Genomic DNA, 6000 nt, shown 5'->3' on the forward strand with positions numbered 1-6000 from the left:
CCAGGAGGTGGACGTTGCAGTAAGCCGAGATCACACCACTACACTCCAGCCTAGGTGACAGAATGAGACTCCATCTCAAAAAAAAAAAGAAAAAGAAAATTAAAAAGAAACAGTCTATGCAGGCTCCCTCCCTGTCCCCACTCAAAGTGTTTTCAAAGGAATGTGGCCAGATCTGGCGGTTTACCTGCCTTCTGGCTCTGAGGACTTTGCAGTTACTATTCAAGGTCTGGTTAGTAGCTTCCTTTGCATCGTGGTTGGTTAACAAGAGTAGAGGTAATGTTAGCAGACATAACACGAAACAGTGGCACCTTCATTTTTATTTTAAGTACTCTGCAGACCTTTTCAGGGGAGACTTGATGTTCACAACATGTAGATAATTTTACAGTCAAGCTCTTTTGATGTGGCTTTTTCAGTAACCAGCAGTAACAGACCTGTTTTAATAAGACTGTAGCTCTTGGCAGACCATGTGAAATACTTCCCCCACAAAAATTTTCTTAAATTAACTGAATTAGCTCCTTTTATACAACATAATTATATATAAGTATATATAACATAAATATCTAGCTTATAATTTGCTTTTTTCTCCTCCTGAATTTGAAGATTTTTTTGGTAGAGTTCAATGGTGAGTTTAAAAACACCACACACTGGCTGGGCGTGGTGGCTCACACCTGTAATCCCAACACTTTGGGAAAGCTCAGGTTGGTGGATCATCTGAGGTCAGGAGTTGGAGACCAGCCTGGCCAACATGGTGAAACCCCATCTCTATTAAAAATACAAAACTTAGCTGGATGTGGTGGCGGGTACCTATAATCCCAGCTACTCAGGAGGTTGAGGCAGGAGAATCGCTTGAACCTGGGAGGCGGAGGTTGCAGTGAGCCAAGGTCGAACTTATTACAATTTAGGTGGCCGGTCACGTTGTAATCCAGCACTTTACCACGGATCAATCAAATCGAACACTGAACCTCTCTACTAAAAAAAAAAAAAAGGGGGGGGGGGGAGCACTGGAGGGAGGAGAAGGGAAGGAGGGAGCTTGCATGACGAATTCATTACTCCATGAAACAAATGTAAAAAAAAAAAAAAAAAAAAAAAAAAAAAAAAAATCAATTATTCTAATTATCTAAAACATGAACAACTTTGAAAAAACCTAGTGAAGCATTCTGTTGGTTTTTAAACATAAAAGGAGAAATTTCTTTAATTTTTACTTGTGAGGTCTCTAGGAACCTCAATCCAGTGGATGAAGTTTAATTAATTTCAATTAAAAGTAAATAACAGGCCGGGCGCGGTGGCTCACGCTTGTAATCCCAGCACTTTGGGAGGCCGAGGCGGACGGATCACAAGGTCAGGAGATCGAGACCACGGTGAAACCCCGTCTCTACTAAAAATACAAAAAAAAAAATTAGCCAGGTGTGGTGGTGGGTGCCTGTAGTCCCAGCTACTCGGAGAGGCTGAGGCAGGAGAATGGCGTGAACCCAGGAGGCGGAGCTTGCAGTGAGCCGAGATTGCGCCACTGCACTCCAGCCTGGGCGACAGAGCGAGACTCCGTCTCAAAAAAAAAAGTAAACAACAAAGTATTCATTTAGAAACAAATAGCTATAAATTTGCAAGCCCCAGGCAAAAAGTAATCAGAGCCCTATAGTGCCTTCACCCCATTTCTCTGATAGCTATATTGTCGTTTATTTCTATTAAATTAATATATGCACAGGTTTTTGTTTGTTTTTTTGTTTTATTTTGTTTTTTGGAGACAGGGTCTCTCTCTCTGTTGCCCAGGCTGGAAGGCTGGAGTGCAATGATGCCATTACGGCTCACTATAACCTTCACCTCCCAGGCTCAAGTGATCCTCCCACCTCAGCCTCCTGAGTAGCTGGGACTACAGGTATGCAGCATCACAGCCTAGCTAATTTTTGTATTTTTTGTAAAGACTGGGTTTCACTATGTTGCCCATGCTGGTCTTGAACTCCTGAGGCCAAGCAATCCACCTGCCTTGGCCTCCCAAAATTGGAAATTACAGGCATGAGGCACTGCACCCAGCATATGCAAAATGTTTTTTAATTTTTTTTTTTTTAAGTAGAGATGGGGTTTCACCATGTTGGTCAGGCTGGTCTCGAACTCCTGACCTCGTGGTCCACTTGCCTCGGCCTCCCAAAGTACTAGAATTACAGGTGTGGATCACCATGCCTGGCCCTTTTTTTTTTTCGAGATGGAGTCTCGCTCTGTTGCCCAGGCTGGAATACAATGGCGCAATCTTGGCTCACTGCAACCTCCACCTCCTGGGTTTCAGCTATTCTCACGTCTTAGCTTCCCGAGTATCTGGGATTACAGGCGCCAACCACCACACCCGGCTAATTTTTGTATTTTTAGTAGAGACGAGATTTCACCATGTCAGTCAGGTTGGTCTCGAACTCCTGACCTCAGGTGATCCACCCGCCTCAGCCTCCCAAAGTGCTGTTATTACAGGTGTGAGCCACCATGCCTGGCAATTTTTTTAATTTTTAAAGTAAAAATTTTTAATGTCAAAAGTTTACAAATTGACATTGACATAAAACGGGTCCAAATATTACAAAAATAAAATGAAAAATATCCTCTCCAGTCTCCATACCTTACCTTACAGTTCCTAACCCAGAGGCAACCACTTTCAATCATTTATACAGTTTTCCCCTATTCACCTCCATATATATATATATATATTTTTTTTTTTTTTTTGAGATTGAGTCTCACTCTGTCACTCAGGCTGGAGTGCAATAGCGCAATCTCGGCTTACTGCAACCTCCGCCTCCCAGGGTCAGGTGATTCTCCTGCCTCAGCCTCCCGAGTAGCTGGGATTACAGGCATGTGCCACCATGCCCAGCTAATTTTTTTTTTTTTAGACGGAGTCTTGCTCACTTGCTAGGCTGGAGTGCAGTGGCACCCTCTCGGCTCACTGCAACCTCTGACTCCCTGGTTCAAGTGATTCTCCCATCTCAGCCTCCGGAGTAGCTGGGATTACAGGTACACACCACCATGCCTGGCTAATTTTTTGTATTTTTAGTAGAGATGGCGTTTCACCATGTTGGCCAGGATGGTCTCGATCTCCTGACCTCAAAAGATCCGCCCACCTTGGCCTCCCAAAGTGCTGGGATTACAGGTGTGAGCCACTGCGCCTGGCCTTTTAGTTTTTTGTTTTTGAGACGTAGTCTTGCTGTGTCGCCCAGGCTGGAGTGCAGTGGTGCGCTCTCAGCTCACTGCAACCTCCGCCTCCCGAGTTCAAGCAATTCTCTGCCTCAGCCTCCTGAGTAGCTGGGATTACAGGCACCTGCCACCATGCCTGGCTAATTTTTTTGTATTTTTAGTAGAGACAGGGTTTCATCATCTTGGCCAGGCTGGTCTTGAACTCCTGACCTCGTGATCCATTTGCCTCAGCCTCCCAAAGTGCTGGGGCTACAGGCATGAGCCACTGCACCCAGGCCCATCTAATATTTTTGTATTTTTAGTAGAGACAGGGTTTCATCATGTTGGCCAGGCTGGTCTCAAAACTCCTGACCTCAAGTGATTCACCCGCCTCAGGCTTCCAAACTGCTGGGATTACAGGCATGAGCCACCGCGCCTAGCCAATATCCCCTTCCCCTTCCCTTTTTTTTTTTTTTTGAGACGGAGTCTCTCTCTGTCGCCCAGGCTGGAGTGCAGTGGTGCGATCTCGGCTCACTGCAAGCTCTGCCTCCCGGGTTCACGCCATTCTCCTGCCTCAGCCTCCCGAACAGCTGGGACTACAGGCGCCCGCCACCACGCCTTGCTAATTTTTTGTATTTTTAGTAGAGACGGGATCTCACCGTGGTCTCGATCTCCTGACCTCGTGATCCACCCGCGTCGGCCTCCCAAAGTGCTGGGATTACAAGCGTGAGCCACCGCGCCCAGCCCCTTTTTTCTTTTTTTCAGTAGAGATGAGGTTTCACCATGTTGGCCAGGCTGGTCTCGAACTCCTGACCTCAGGTGATCTGCCTGCCTCAGCCTTCCAAAGTGCTGGGATTACAGGCATGAGCCACTGTGCCCAGCCTCATATTTTCAAATAATGTTCTTCTGCTGTTATTTCCTGATGTGTAGGCAGCATTTATTTTGCAGTTTCTTTTATGTTCCATTTAGGCTGAATTCTCAACCCACTTCCACCTGCCCCCTTGCCAATCTAATTACATCACAGTTTTCTTAAAATGTATCAGCCAACATGTAATTATGTCTAGTAAAAATTATGCATTGCATAGCCACATAGTATATAATATTAGCATTTTTTGTCTACTTTTATTTTCCAATTTCATCCCTCCTGTTAGAGGCAGTATATTCTAATGGTTAGGGTTAGAATCCCTGGAGCCGGACCCTGGAATCAAATTTGTTCTTTACCATTTGTTAGGTCTGTAATGTTGAGGAAGTGACTTAATTTCTCTGTACCTCAGTTTCATCCTCTATAAAATAAGGAGAGTTCATACATTTATACACAGTGAAGTACAATAACACATAGCATGCGTTAAGTTCTTGGGTTATATATTACTTGAATGGTTTTCTATGTACTTGTTCTTGCTTCTCTTCTCCACTTGTCCATCTGATCTGTCACAATCTTTTTTTTTTTTTTGGAGATGGACTCTCACTCTGTCTCCCAGGCTGGAGTGCAGTGGTGCAATCTCAGCTCACTGCAAGCTCTGCCGCAGCCTCCTGAGTAGCTGGGACTACAGGCGCCCGCCACTACGCCCAGCTAATTTTTGTCTTTTTAGTAGAGACGGGGTTTTACCATGCTGGTCTCAAACTTCTGGCCTCAACGAGTGCTGGCTTCCCCCCGCCTCAGCCTCCCAAAGTGCTGGGATTACAGGCGTGAGCCACCATGACTGGCCTGTCATAATCTTTTTTTTTTTTTCTTCTTCTTTTGAGATGGGGTTTCTCTCTGTCACCTACCTAGGCTGAAGTGCAATGGCACAATTTTGGCTCACTGCAGCCTCAAACTCCTGGGCTCGAGCGATCTTCTGCCTCAGCCTGCTGAGCCTCTAGGACTACAGATGGCTAAATTTTGTAATTTTTGACCAGGCTGGTCTTGAACTCCTGGCCTCAAGTGATCCTCTCACCTCGCCCTCCCAAAGTCCTGGGATTACAGGTGTGAGCCACAGTGCCCAGGCCTGTCAAAATCCTTTTTTCTCAGATGATCATCCATGTCAGACAGTCTGTCATTCCACTTTCCCCAAGGGCCCTGTCTTGGTCCCAGAGACCTCTGCACTACTGCAATCTGGATTCCTCCAGGTTGCTGCTGCACTTTCTTTTTTTTTTTTTTTTTGAGACAGAGTCTTGCTCTGTCCCCCAGGCTGGAGTGCAGTGACGCAATCTCGGCTCACTGCAAGCTCCGCCTCCTGGGTTCATGCCATTCTCCTGCCTCAGCCTCCCAAGTAGCTGGGACTACAGGCACCCGCCAACACGCCCGGCTAATTTTTTGTATTTTTAGTAGAGACGGGGTTTCACCGTGTTAGCCAGGATGGTCTCGATCTCCTGACCTCGTGATCCGCCCGCCTCGGCCTCCCAAAGTGCTGGGATTACAGGCTTGAGCCACCGCGCCGGGCTTTGCTGCTGCACTTTCATCCTGGGACTCCCCTTTGCCACTTTCTTCTGCTGCTGTGGCTTTCTGGAGCTGGTGTCCTCCTTCTTGCTTTGCTCCCTCATTTTGGTGGGGCAACATATCAGCAGTTTGTGGACGCCAGAACCCCTGCTTTTAACCCCGTATTGACTTCCCTTGAGCTGCCCAACTTAAAATAAAAATTGTTCATTTTTCTTTTCTTTTTTTGAGACGGAGTTTCGCTCTTGTTGCCCAGGCTGGAGTGCAATGGGGCGATCTCGGCTCACCTCAACCTCCACCTCCCGGGTTCAAGAGATTCTCCCGCCTCAGCCTCCCAAGTAGCTGGGATTACAGGCATGCACCATCATGCCCGGCTAATTTCATATTTTTAGTAGAGACGGGGTTTATCCATGTTGGTAAGGCTGGTCTTGAACTCCCGACCT

The sequence above is a fragment of the Nomascus leucogenys genome, chromosome 2 (assembly GCF_006542625.1).
Source record: "Nomascus leucogenys isolate Asia chromosome 2, Asia_NLE_v1, whole genome shotgun sequence".
In the NCBI taxonomy this organism is placed as follows: domain Eukaryota; kingdom Metazoa; phylum Chordata; class Mammalia; order Primates; family Hylobatidae; genus Nomascus; species Nomascus leucogenys.